General features: G+C 44.2%; 1 protein-coding gene across 1 annotated transcript in view; it reads right to left on the bottom strand.

The window, feature by feature from the left end:
* LOC119172757 (uncharacterized) overlaps positions 1-14,046 on the bottom strand; it is a 95,929-nt gene that overhangs the window by 34,997 nt on the left and 46,886 nt on the right. The gene's annotated exons all lie outside the window — the stretch shown is intronic.

The raw sequence follows: 14,046 nt of genomic DNA, 5'->3' as shown, positions 1-14,046 counted from the left end.
GGATAGCGACTACAACCAATTTCCGAAAATGAAGTTGGAACGACAAAATTACATCATTATAACTCATGGTGTGACTAAATTTTTCACTGATCGACGAGGGAAGCACGAAAGAGTTGCCAGTCCACCGATGTCTAAATTTTTCAACATCACACGAGCTGGTTTTCTGTTCACAACGTACAGTTAAACCATCACCCTAAGCAGCACTGCAAAATTATGACCTGTTAAGTTGTATGCTCAAAAGTAACACACGAGAATACGTTTAGCCCAGGCCCAACGCTCTTTTGATGACCTAAACTTGACTAGCAACAATACGGCCTGCCTAATCACGCAAGTGGACTGTAGTTTCGTGATTCGTACGGGCTTGCTCAAGAAAGACGATAACAATATTAGATAATAAATACCTAATGATAATAGCTTTTGGGGTTTGGCGCCTTAAAACCGTGATATAATTAAGTGACTGTGTAAAGTGACTGTGTGTGGTAATGGAGATTACCTTAGTAACCTGCGCTTCGCCGATGACATTGCATTGCTGAGTAACTCAGGGAACAAATCGCAACTCATGATTACGGAGTTAGACAAGGAGAGCAGAAAGGTGTGTCTTAAAATTAATCCGCAGAAAACGAAAGTAATGTACAACAACCTCGGAAGAGAGCAGCGCTTCGAGATAGGTAATAGTGCACTTCAAGTTGTAAAAGACTATGTCTACTTAGGACATGTTATAACCGCGGACCCGAACCACGAGATTGAAGTAACTAGAAGAATAAGGATGGGGTGGAGCCCCATTTGGCAAGCACTCCCAAATTATGACAGGTAGATTGCCACTATCCCTCAAGAGGAAGGTATATAACAGCTGTATCTTGCCGGTACTTAGCTACGGAGCAGAAACCTGGAGACTTACAAAGAGGGTTCAGCTTAAATTTAGGACGACGCAGCGAGCAATGGAAAGAAAAATGGGAGATGTAACCTTAGGAGACAAGAAGAGAGCAGAGCGGATTAGGGAACAAACGGGAGCTAAGGATATCTTAGTTGAAATCAGAAAATGGGCATGAGCCGGGCATGTAGCACGTAGACAGGATAACCGCTGGTCAATAAGGGTAACTAACTGGATTCCCAGAGAAGGCAAGAGGGTTAGGGGGAGACAGGAGGTTAGGGGGGCAGATGAGATCAAGAATTTTGCGGATATAAATTGGCAGCAGCAAGCAGAGTACCGGGTTAACTTGGCGGAACATGGGAGAGGCCTTTGTTCTGCAGTGGATGTAGTCAGGCTGATGATGATGATGATGATGGAGAGGAAGGCTTCGAAAACTTCGACCACATGTGTTTCTTTAAGGTGCACCTTAATCTAGGTACACGGATGTCTAGCGTTTCGCCTCCATCGAAATTCGGCGGCCGCAACCTGGATTCACTCTCCCGACCCTGTGGTCAGCAGTCCAACTACCTATTAGTACACATTAACGGGTGTATTAAACACCCAGAACTTCTAAGAGCCCACTCTCATTGCAGCCTATTGTTTGCTATTTTGTTTCCTTACAGTGTAAAAAAAGTTAGCGGTCAAGTATAATTATTCAGACAAGATTTTTGCACAGCCGAACAGAGAAGAAGCATTCAGTAGGCCGTACATATACTGATGAACAACTTAATCAATGAAGTCTCTGAAAATGCATCAAACGAAATTTCCCAACTAAACTTCATTATCTTGGAGTGCACCTTTTACAAGTCGTACTGGCATAAGCATTCTATAAATAGGTGACCAGAGAAAAAAAATTGCCCGCAGCTTCCCTCGGGGGAACACTGAGGAGGATGCGGAAGCATGTAATTGGTTAACGGGTGTTAAATTGCGACTTACTTGGGTCGATGGCTAAATTGGTTAACGTGGTTGTGAAATGGGGTGTTAAATGAGTGAACACGCTTGCGGTTCCGCCAACAGTTTGGCCGGCGCTGGTCGAAGGGACGTCGATCATTCTGTTTGTGGATTCGTTGGCATTTATTTCACGGCGACTTCGGACGTCGACGCGCCGTACAAACCAACGGACGAGCGGCAACTGAGCGAGCGAGCGCCGACCTTGAGTATATATACAGCGCGACGGCGCATGCGCTGTCAGCTGTCGAATGTTCTCGAAGGAGAAGCGCGCGCGCGGCACAGATGGTGGGCGACGGCGCGACGGCGCATGCGCTGTCAGCTGTCGAATGTTCTCGAAGGAGAAGCGCGCGCGGCACAGATGGTGGGCGACGGCGCGACGGCGCATGCGCGCGCGTCAGCTGTCGAATGTTCGAGAAGCGGTGCGGACGGCGCGGACGGCGCACTACAAGGCGCGAGTATAAGATGCTTCCGCATCTAAAAATCACAGCATATCCATGGAGTGAATGATGATGAGAGGGCCAAGCATCCATCCGCCCATGTGTCCACCCGTCCGTGCACGCGCCCATGCGTCCGATCGCGTTCGAGAATGCAGACGGCGCGTCGGTAACACCGGCGAGACGCGAGCCAAGGAAACCCAGCACAAGCATCTTCAATGCGCCCGCCGCTCTGCTTCGTCCATGTCCCATCAACGATCCGCCACGAACGGTGACTATCCAGGAGACTGAGAGAGGCACTCGTTCTCCGCGCACTCAGGCAAAGCACGCGAAGCAGCGAATTGGAGAGTAGCGGCAGAGTAACGCCATCTAGGAAATAAAACGAGAAATGGTCATCCATTTCTTTTGCCTTCTTTTCTTTCTCGTCTCTTCTTCTCTCCGTTACGCGTGACGCGTGACAAGGTTAGACTAAGAGGAGATTCGCCCCTAAAATACCGCCCAGCTGAGATTGGTGAACCAGGCGATAAGTCCAGGAAATACGCTGTCATGCCTTATGTACACCGTCTGTTACATTTGTTTAAGAAGATACTAAAACTTTTTACGTTGACATTCTCTTTTCCTCGAACCAAAAAGTTGGAAAAACCTTGTTCCGGGGGTGAAGAGAGAGCCAGAGCAACAATGGGTGTAGGTTGCACGGGGAAACATCGCAATTCCACCGTTTCCTGCTCCGTTGGCGTGGCCTGTAGAATCCCATTTTCCCGTGTAAAGGTGTATATAGGCTAGTCCGGCAAATGCATCTACGAAATACTTCGCCAGCACAATAATACTTGAAAGAGAACGCCAATTTCACCACTTTCGGCTCATTGCAGATCATGTGGATGCAAATGGTTTTTTCAGACTCACTAAAATTTCCGTCAAACGGACTCACTCGTACTCAGACTCGCGAGAATATTACCCAGCAGGACCCACCTAGACTCAGACTCAATGTTCGATCTGAGTCTTAATTAGCCTAAGTGAGTCGGCTAATGAGTGAGTCTGCCGACCTATGCTCAAGACGCAAGTTCTTGCGGTTGGAAATCAAGGCAAACGACGTGACGTATTCTAGTTGATCGTGAAACTCTAATGCAACCGGTGTGTGTGTTCGGATACAAGTGTACATCAAGGCATGTATTTTCGAAACGTCATGCAAAAAGGTGAGCGCCGTCACTTCAACGAATGTTAAATACGGTTGAATAATCGGTGGAATTAGGAGAGAGAAGAAAAATAAAAAATAGGGCCCTATTCTGAAGTTGAACACAATCTTCGCAAGCACATCAGCAGAGTTTTTATCAAAAAGTTGAACAAATCAGCATAATTTTAAACAGTAGAACAGCAGAATATCTAAGTTGGCTATCGCCTTCATATTTTTGGAAAGTGATGAGCAGCCCATAATTTTTTTGTTTGGTCATTGACTGTAATAAATGATTTATGCTTGAACAATGATACGTCATTATGCTCACGACGTGCATTTGTTGTTCGTGGAGTACTGAATGACCACCCGAGCTTGTTCAAAGCAGAATGCAGGACAAACACCCGAAAAAGAAAACCAATAGATCCTTGGAAATGAAAAATATTCCAGTCATTGCAAGAATGACGCTATAAACTAAAGCAACATTAGCAACATTGACGAAAACGAGAGTGCGAATAAACTTTAATACCCAGTGCTTTCCAGGAAGCTGCTTATCCGACGGCCCCCGTGGGCTGTAATTTAGAGCCAGCTTAATGGACAACGGTTGCTTGATGGACAACGAAAGACACAAAAGGCAATTGTTTGTCGTTTTTTTTTCATCAGCCGTAGCTTACCGAACCACAACAAGTTTACACAGCACATCAAGAACTTCCTCTGTCCCCTTGGTGATCGAGAATACAGTGATACATGAAAAGTTCAGTACTAAAATGTTGTGCCGCTTTGCGGGCACATGCTGTCGGCTAGCAAGCAGACGTTCTAATAGCAACCGCCTCGTCCAATAACACAGCCCTAACTTAACTTGAAACTCAAACTTTGTGCACACGATAATCTTGCAAAACTTATGACGGAAATACTTTCCGGGTATAGCGCACAACTAAGCAAAAAGAGTCCACTTAGCTTTGAACCAAGCACGTGCAGTGTGTTTCTAACGTGAAATTTAGAGAGCGCTTGCAGTAAGTGCTAAATCAGAAACAAGTTAACAACCCATCATTAAGTCAGATAGCGTGTGTTACGCAGATGTTTTCCTGAAAGGTAGAGCACCATAGCAGATATAGTATCTATACAATGCAAGCTAGGGAGGATCCATCAATCAACTTAGCGTTATTTAACAAACATGTCGGAAGCGTCTCTCTTAAATGGGCGGCGAAAAATGAACGGGTACTTTGATCGACGGCAGCGAAATAGGTAAAGTGCAGCAAAATGACTTTGGTTCCGGTGTCTATACAGTTACCTTTTTTACGCATTTTTTAAACGTACATAGCCTGCACATCCGGAGAACTCGTATATTTTAGGAACAGCAACGTAGGAAAAAAACTTTAATATCGCATACTTTTCACAGGAAATCTTTGTAATCTTTTTACCGAGTTTATTGATAACACAGAAATAAATCACCTGCCGAAAAAGAGTTTTGGGACCAGGCGTAATCAGTTTTACGTCTATTTCAAGGTTGTTATTTGATGCAATACAACCTAACACTAAAAAAAAAGATCGTGCACCTGTTGTGACTTGAAAGCACAACCCGTAAATACACCCAGCTTGGAGTGTTCATGCAAGTGAGCGAATTTAAGCGTGTCATCAGAACCGGTGCATGCCATAGACGTTATTTACTGTCTATCATGAGAAAACCAACTTAGCGACATTCACGTTGTATTATCTACAGCGTTGGTGACTTATTAAAGCCAGCGTTGTCTTTCATATGAGGTTAAAAAATGTTTCGACCCTGCCAGGTGCACGAATGCTTAGAAGCACAATAAATTTCTCACAAAGAAAGGTAAATGCAACAAGGATAAAAAGTCAGGAAGGAACTTTCTTAGAACATGTGTTATTTATGAAGCTTATAGGCGTGTACTGGTGGCCGTTGGCAACTGGTGTGTGTTTGTGTGTGTTGAGCAGCGTAAATAAGAGCTCATGCACGCTGCCCAACACAACCTAAAGCCTCTTTCGAAAGTAAGAGTTTAGAAGTTATGTTCCTTAACCCATTTGGCGTCCTGCTGTCAGCTTATATAATTGACTAATGGTTCCTAGAGGAGGATATATGGACCCTAGCTATGAGGTCCACGCCATTTTCAGGGTCCGCGCCCCGAAGCCATTTTAGATGCGAAGCAGCTTATGGCGAAGTTCCATTCAAGGAGGATTTAAAAACTGATGGAGTGGAAATGATTGCCCAGAAGTGAAGCCGTGCCTCTTGCAAGATGGCGGCTGCGGTGGCCATCTTACTAGGGGCACGACAATGTATCACCGTTCAGCGATTAAGACAGAGAAGTTTATTGCAAACTGGTAACAACACTTCAAGTGAGTACAACTGTCTGGTGTAACAAAATCACTTTCGTGGCGCGTATAAACAAAACTAGAAAACATAGAGACGATGTAACACACAGCGCTTCGATATTCTCAAAGATTCTGAATCACTCAAGAAAACAAAGGTAAAAGGAAACGCAAAAAGCACTAAGTTGGAACACATCCACGTAATATGTGCGACAACAAACAAGATTTAGAACGAAGCATTTCCTGACGATAGTAGCGCGAGGACATAACAGTGACAAAGGGACAAGAAGGAGACGCTCTTTGTCGTCGTTCTGTTCTCGCGCTATAACTATCGTTATGTCATACCAACTAGCCCTTCGGAGCATTTCCCACTTCGGAGAATTTCCCTCGCACGGCAAACAAGTTTAACGTGGAATGTTTTCCGGGCCACATAGTTCTCCTAGTGCGTCTTAGTGTTTCTAATTTTTTCTTAGTAAGCTACTAACTAGAGCTAAATTCTTTGGAGATTCAGTCACCCATACTCGTTTCTCTGTGTTACTTTGTCGGGAACATTTATCTTTTAATATAAAACTAACGTACCATTTACATTTACATATCGAAGCCACTTGTTCTTTAAGCGGGCACTACAGAAAATGAGCATGTTTTCGCCATCTTGGCAGTGGCAAAAGCTGGCTTCACTTCTGATGGCAAGGCATTGCGGGAGCTTCCACTCCAGCAATTTCTCTTTAACCCTCCTTTGTTCTATCCGGTGTCCATGGCCACCCTTAGCGTGCATGCGCAACAGCAGGCTCATGCACTGCCGAACGTGCTCACGTGCTAGCGCATTCCGGCCTGTGTCAGGTGCGGGGTAATACGCTGTGGCCTCTCCTCCTTATACTGTCTAAGTAATCATGCGACGGCATCGGAAACGAGGCTATGTAGATGCGCGATTAACCAATGCGTTGTAGCCTAGTTAGAACGTGCTGACACGTGCTAGCGCGTTTGGCTCTGCGTAAGTGGCTGTTTAAGATGCTCTGGCCACTCCCACTGCATTCTCTCAGCAATCGCGTGAAGGCGTCGGGTAACGAGATTCTGCAGACGCGCAATGAAACCATGTGCTCCAGCGTGGCGTGACGAGGAACCCACGTGGCGTGCTCCAACAAGAGTTCTGGACGTGTAACAGCGACAGGGGCTGCAGTGAATTCATAGTGTGCTCCGCTTGCAAGTATGCGTTAACATCGGGCAAGGTACTCGTGATGAACGGAACTTTAGGTCGACCCACGCGCTACTTCGCATGCTACTCATTGATCCCTTTTGTGGGAGATGGTGCAAGTTTTAGGGGTACATAAAATCCATCTTAAAAAACAAAACAAATTGACAGATCCCACGTATCATGTGAATCGATGTAAGCTGATATGCAGCAGCCGGTAGGCTGATATATAGCGCTTGGGCGTGGAAGGATGGTAGCCCTGGGTAGAGAAGTTTTAGTGCATGGCGTGTACAACTAACGTTTCAGAAACATTACGGCTGTACAGGGTCTTTGCCCGAAGCAGTTTCGAGACCTGGCGTGACATGGTGGTAGAATACTAGATTTCCATGCAGAATGCTTGGATACGGTTTTTTCTGGGACCCAGATACTCTTAGCATTTTTCGGGTGAATGCTGACGGTGTCGGCTTTTTTTAACGCTCTCGCATTTAAATGACCAATGTCTGTTCTCACCGTTTCTTGGTAGATTTAAACTGTGAGTCACTTGTGGCGTATACCCACATACTGTGGCCCATGGTGTACGGTTATGTGGCACACGTGCCGGGAGCGTAGGATTTGACGACATAAGCGATGCGATTTTGATGTTATTCATGTCATAACCAACCTGACATATTTGACTAACCCATACTAATTTGGTCAACCCCAAGTTAACAAGACGATCACGAGAGCTGCGCGACGTAGATAGATAGATAGATAGATAGATAGATAGATAGATAGATAGATAGATAGATAGATAGATAGATAGATAGATAGATAGATCTTTTTTTCAGGCCCACTATATTAAAAAAAAAGCGGTCCCTTACTATATTTTTGATGCTTCACATCATGGCAGGACCGCATTAAGGTGGGGCTGACTTAGCTTTCTCCTTTTTTTAGAGATGGTTGTAAAGATGTTGAGACATATGCACGTGGGTATACATGTGCTAGGGTTGCATGTTTGAAGAACAAACATAGCTAGCGACAGTCTCTATGTGACTGCAGGCCACACACCTTATTCACAAGCTTTTGAGATCAAACTGGCATCGGCCTTCAGCTTAACCTTTCCTTGAGAGAGAGAGAAATAAAGTCCTTCCATTTCACGCTCCATGTTCTGTTGACTTACGACCACCCCCCTCCTCTGTAATTTGTTTTCTCTGACTGCAAGGGGTCTCGCACCACTTCCACCGGTCCACAAGAAGTCCACGAAACATCAATTGCTGGTGATCACTGCAGTTTACAGAAGGCTAAAAAAGCAGGAAAAATAACAAACGCCACACTTGGGCGGCTCACATGGTAGGCTGAGCAGGTAAGCGATGGCCAAGTAGAGCGACCACACTGATAACAAGGAGTGGTAAGTGCTACCATGGGCGGCAGATAGCAAGATGGGCTTATGAAATAAAGAAGTTGTCACGTACAAAGTAAAATCTCTCGTAGGTGCAAATTAATTCTTCCTATAATTTTCAATATTCAAAAATTCTTTTTTTTTCATTAGCCACAGGACAATGGAATAACCTCCCCTTACACATCACAGAAAGCGCATCACTAACACCATTTTTAAGTGCACTTGAAGCAAAATATGAACTTCGCGAGACAGTTGTTTTCCCATTATTCTTTTTCTTTTTGCCTTTCATTGACATGTGACTTATTGAGAGCGTTTTTTCCCTATTGACATGCTACCAATCTTTCTGCCCTTTTTTGTAATTACGTATTGTTGCCATTGTCTCATAATTCGTCACATTTTATTGAATTACTGTATATACCTTCCTGCCATAATTACTCTGGGATCGGCAGTATTTTCAAATAAATAAATAAATAAATAAACCATACACAACGCAGCTTCATGTGAAAATAATCGAAAGAAGCTTTCACATTAAGTTGACATAAAATAGGCTGTTAATTATGATGATGATAATGATGATGATGATGTTGATATAGTGCTGCAAGGGTTAGGCAGATATTGCTATAACTCAGATACGCAAAGAAGGCTTAGGACACTGGGCTTGAGATAATAAATTTTAATCAAACGAGTCTGCTAATCTCCAAGGAATACTGTACCTAAAAATGCATGCTGTTTTTTGTTATATTGTTCATTTTTTATACAGCACAATTTTTGTTACGGTCCCTAGATAGACTGTAGTGGTGCAATGGTCGCACCTTGTACAAGCCGGCGTAGCGAAAAATAATTCAAAATACTCTTTCGAGGTTCCCTTCATAATATGATCCTGGCTTTAGTCGCAGAACTAAATTAAACTTCTTTGGTTTCAATGTCACAGATTATAAATAAAATTTGTGGAATTTAATTACGAGAATTAAGTGATGGTACTTCAGGGCTCTATGAAATATCTTGAAATATATTATTTTGTATTTATGGCGTATGAGTCTATTAAACATGTTTGGCTTCTTTAGACGTTACCCACAATTGGCTATTAGAAATGAACTATACGTGGAGGTTTTGTCAAGGCCTCCGACATAAGTACTGAATGGCGCCATTCATTGAAGGCAGTGTTGTTATGCGTCTTTTGGTAATGCCTGTGTTGTCAATTAACAAGATACTTTGACGTTATAATAATATCTGGAGTTTTAGTTATGTCCCGAAACCAAGATTTGATTATGGGGGATGCTTTAGTGGTGGGCTAAGTTAGCAGTAGTGTATTCTTCTATTTTAGATGACTGAATCATTCTTGAGTGCAGGTTAAGTAGCCTGGTAATGACCGTATTATGTGACATCACTCAGCAGTCGGTGTTATCTTCATTGTTCTTCACATATACAACACTTAACTTGCCAAAAAAATGAAAGTATAGCTGTTGGCAGGAAAGTTACTTCAGTGCTCGCGGAATCAATCTATGTCCACTGCTCTTGTAATTTTGAAACTCTATCAATCGTATTTAAAAACTCTATTCATAGATTTCTCTACAAGCGAGTCCGTTAGTCAGAGCTTGTATCCTTTTGTCATCATCGTCAGTAGCCAGCGTCCTTTCTCTCCGGTTTCTTACTTTCGTAAGGAGGAATCGCTGGCCCAAAGCTTAGCGTTGGTCAGCATTTCCCGTGCTTCACTGCAGCGACATCATAGAAGGAGACATTGTCAGAGTTGCCAGCTGCACACGCATCATCCCGTAGTTTGTGCTTGAGTAGTGCAAGCCCTGGGATAGATTATGGGTGTCCTCTAGACAGTCGAACATCGGGCGGCAGCGATGGGATGAGAAGACGGCACTGACAAGACCTGAAGGCTCAAGATGAAGGCAGTCGCTGAGGCAGCTTTGTCAGTGTCACGGTATTTGGATGCCCCGATGATTATATCTTGCCGCCGCACAAAAGACGAGAGCTTAGTCACCTACTTCAACCTTCGCATCAACAGCTTCATTTTGTTCATCTGGGCTAAACCAAGATGCTGCAACTCCTCGTTCGTCGAAGTTTCTGTGACTGAATATGTTTACTCTTCACTAACGTAATGCGGTGATCAAAAAGTTTTGTCAGTTGGACAGCGAGAAGTTTTAGTGTATGTTTGAATTGTCCGTCATTGTAAGTACAGCATTCAGGGGAGCCTTTCCAACGTGCCCTTCGTTACCTATAGGGTGCTTTTGTATTCCTGAGGCCTCTGAGGAAAATCCGTAATGAAAGAGTGATCCCGGCATTGAAATCAAAATATGCGAGGTGATATTTTTTAGAAAAGTGCGCTTGGGTAACAGCGTATACCTCTGAAAAGCTACGTCGTAGAGCTACATTATACAATAAACGTCGCAAGAACTTGTCATATACTGTTACGTATAGCTGTAGTATTGCGACCAACAAGACAAAGAAAAGGACCTCAAAAGATAGACTGGTGCGAGATGTTCATATCAGCACCGCTTCTTGCCTAACCAGTTGTAAAAAAGTGTATACGTATTCCTTTACGCACCTGTTTTCCGAGACTGTGTCCTTTTCGTACAACATATTCTGATGTGAGCACCAAAGATTTCTAACGAATCAGATGAAGCCTTTGTTAGGTACAGCTGAATTTAGAACCCGATGTGCGTTTCGAAATCGTGATTCGCTGCGTGATTCATTTCACCACGTCGCACTCCCGTGCTCCGAGGTATCTTTCGGACAGAAAGAAATAACGCAACATTTGGAAGTCATATTTTTTTCATGTAAGATACATATTAAACCAAAAAAATGCGATTGCATTGTGTTTGAAGATAACGCTCTATTTTATAACTGGTTGGTGCTAACTGTTAGAAAAAAATGCACTACATTTACCGCAATACAACAACCATTTGCACGTTGATTTTCATATCGCTGTTACCTTACTGCAATCGCTGTATGTGCAGAGCAATAAAAGTGAGCAAACTTTGTGCCTGTGGCGTGTGTGAACCAATTCTGAAGACAAGGACGCTCTTGCGGGTTTTAATGTGCGCCGAGCCACGCAGGCGTCGTAAACACGTTGTAACGCCGCGGCCAGGTTTTACGATGACGACGCCTTCCGGAGGCGTTAACAGTTTTACGCCGCCAACGGGCTAACAGACTAGCATGTAGTACGTGTGCACCTGTACACTTCTGCAGTTCCTATTGCGACTTTAATTATATTCGTGCAGCGTACAGTTGTGCTTCGTAGAGGCAGAGTTTATCAAGGCTTCGTAGTAGCAGAGTTTATCTGGAAATTTTCGTTACGTAAGATGGTGAAGGGGGTTCATTTTGTAACCGATGTGTTATCAACTAAACGGTTGCTTAATGTCGACCCTTACTGGGTGAAATATTACACATTTCACCGAGGATGTTGCTATCAAAATACTGTAGAACTATTACGCATTCTGTGCGATGCAAGCAAGAAACAAGATGTTCTTTTATGCCACAATAATGCGCCTAAACTTCTGGGCATCTGCGGTAGTTATGACCATACGTGAGACGGTCCTCACACGAAGCTTCGACTTCGTAAAAGTAAATATTTTCTCTCAGTCAAATGAGACCCGTTCTCACTGTCCCAATTGCCCACATGTGTTTTTGTAGTGATAGCATGTTTTATGAACACCTGTTTGACCGCAAGTTTAGTTTAATTATGCCTCCATACTTACTTATTATTATCTTATGCAAGGTGTCCCTGTAACGCGTGGCAGCAGCAATATAGTTTGGTTGTGAAGTCATAATGATGGTGCAAACAAAAGGAAATTCAGCAGAGGTAGAGGAGTAGGAGCAGTTATGATCGCAGGTGTATCTTGCCTCATGAGATATGCAGGCATGCCCATAGGTCGTGTTGAAAATGTGTCGGAACAAAGGATTCTGGGTCATTGGCCGAGCCAATTCACAGCCCAGAAGGCTTTGAAAGCTCTGCTACGCTTTTTGCGGACACCTGGACTCAGAGACAGACTTTAGTGTCTTATACTTTTTGATGTTGCCTTTCCTCTGTCACTATTTTTTTTTAATTTCTCTCTTTCTCTCTCTTCGTAACATTTATTATTATCATCTTTTATTCCCCTTACCCTTTTTTCCAGCACAGGGTAGCCAGCCGGTCTAAGAACTGGCTAACATCCCTGTCCTTCCACTTAAACTTTCCTCCGTGCTCTCCGCTAAATTCCAAGCGTGGGAGGCCTGTCGCAGATCACCGCATATACACGAAGTGAATGATCATGAGTGGGCGAAGCGCGGAGATCACTTACCCGTTTTGAACCACGCGTAGGAAACGTTTCAAACGTTCATGTACGTTTCCTCAACATGGTATGAAGCAGGTAAGTGATCAGTTTGGGTAAATAGCAGTAGCCTCGCGTACTGCTCATTGTCGGGAATTCGAAGTCCACCAAGGAATCTTTACAAGTAAAGCAAACCATGTACTTATTGTGAGCTTCATCATCGGCGTCAAACTCTCGCTGCAGCACGGCAACGGCATTGGCGCGGGACTGTTCGTTTTGGATGTTAGCGAACTTCGTCAGATTATTGTCGAACACCAAGAGGTGGCGAACTTTACAGCTGTGCCCAAAACTTCATTCGAGAAAATTTCGTTGAACCGTGCATCGGTGGCACCAACCTCAGGTAGCAGCCACTTCGGGCGTTTTGCAGCCACTTCCCGCACTCTCGACGTCTCGGGGTATGCTTGCCGGCGTCTACGTGCCGCTGCACCTTCGCGAGCTTCTATTGCGAGTCAGCTTGCCGGTGCTGCATTTTTGCAGCATGTTCGCGAGCCTGAAATTGGGGGTCCACTTGTCAGCGTTGCCTCACTAAAGCCGCTCTGCGAGCCTGCAGCTAGCCGTGCATTTTTGTCTGTTTGTTTGAACCTCACATAATATGGCACATATCAACCATCGATGATTGGCGAAGATTTCGAAGTTTGAAATTTAGTAGAACGCCTTGTGTTCATTGTCTTCGCTGTCGAAGAGAGAGAGATGGCGCGCCGGGAGCGATCACGCGCCGTAGCGCCTTTGGCGGGCTCTTTAAGTGCTATGTCACGCCGGCGGTGGGACAAGGCTCAACTATAAGAAGCTTCGCCTCTAAAGGGCATGCCCAGCGAGACTCAACATTGGACCTGTTTGTGCCTCCCATATCAACACATTATACCTCAATATAAGTGTTATTCGTTGTATATGCGTGGTAGGCCATTATCCATTACGGTATATATACCGTAATGAAGTTTACGGTATACCGTAAACTTCATCGGCACCGAGATTCTTTCAGTAGAACCTAAAGTACCGTGAGTAGCCTTTCCTTCAACTTTCATACCTTCGTCCTTATTATTGGATATTGATATTGTGAAAAGAGAATAACCTTCTCTTCAAAAAATTTAAAAATGCGCATGCTTTAAAAAAAGAAAAAAGAAAACAGCACTTTCTTGTGCGGCGTAGAGAACGCGCTGAGCTTTGTTCAGCCAGTACCATGAAGAAATTTTTCAATGAGCGCTTCGTTGCAGTAGCCTCGTTGCGAATTTATACTTGCGCCTTGAGTTCAACCGAAACCACTGTGGCGTATTGAAATCAATATCTTTCGCCGCTCCCCGATTGCTTTCGGCTCCGGGCGAATGGGTTCCACGAAGCCCCGATACCTTTTGACGGATATCGTAGTAAAAAGTAA

Source organism: Rhipicephalus microplus, chromosome 4 (genome assembly GCF_043290135.1).
Source record: "Rhipicephalus microplus isolate Deutch F79 chromosome 4, USDA_Rmic, whole genome shotgun sequence".
Taxonomy (NCBI): domain Eukaryota; kingdom Metazoa; phylum Arthropoda; class Arachnida; order Ixodida; family Ixodidae; genus Rhipicephalus; species Rhipicephalus microplus.
The sequence above is the reverse complement of the archived record's forward strand: the minus strand, read 5'-3'. Positions and strand labels throughout refer to the sequence as shown.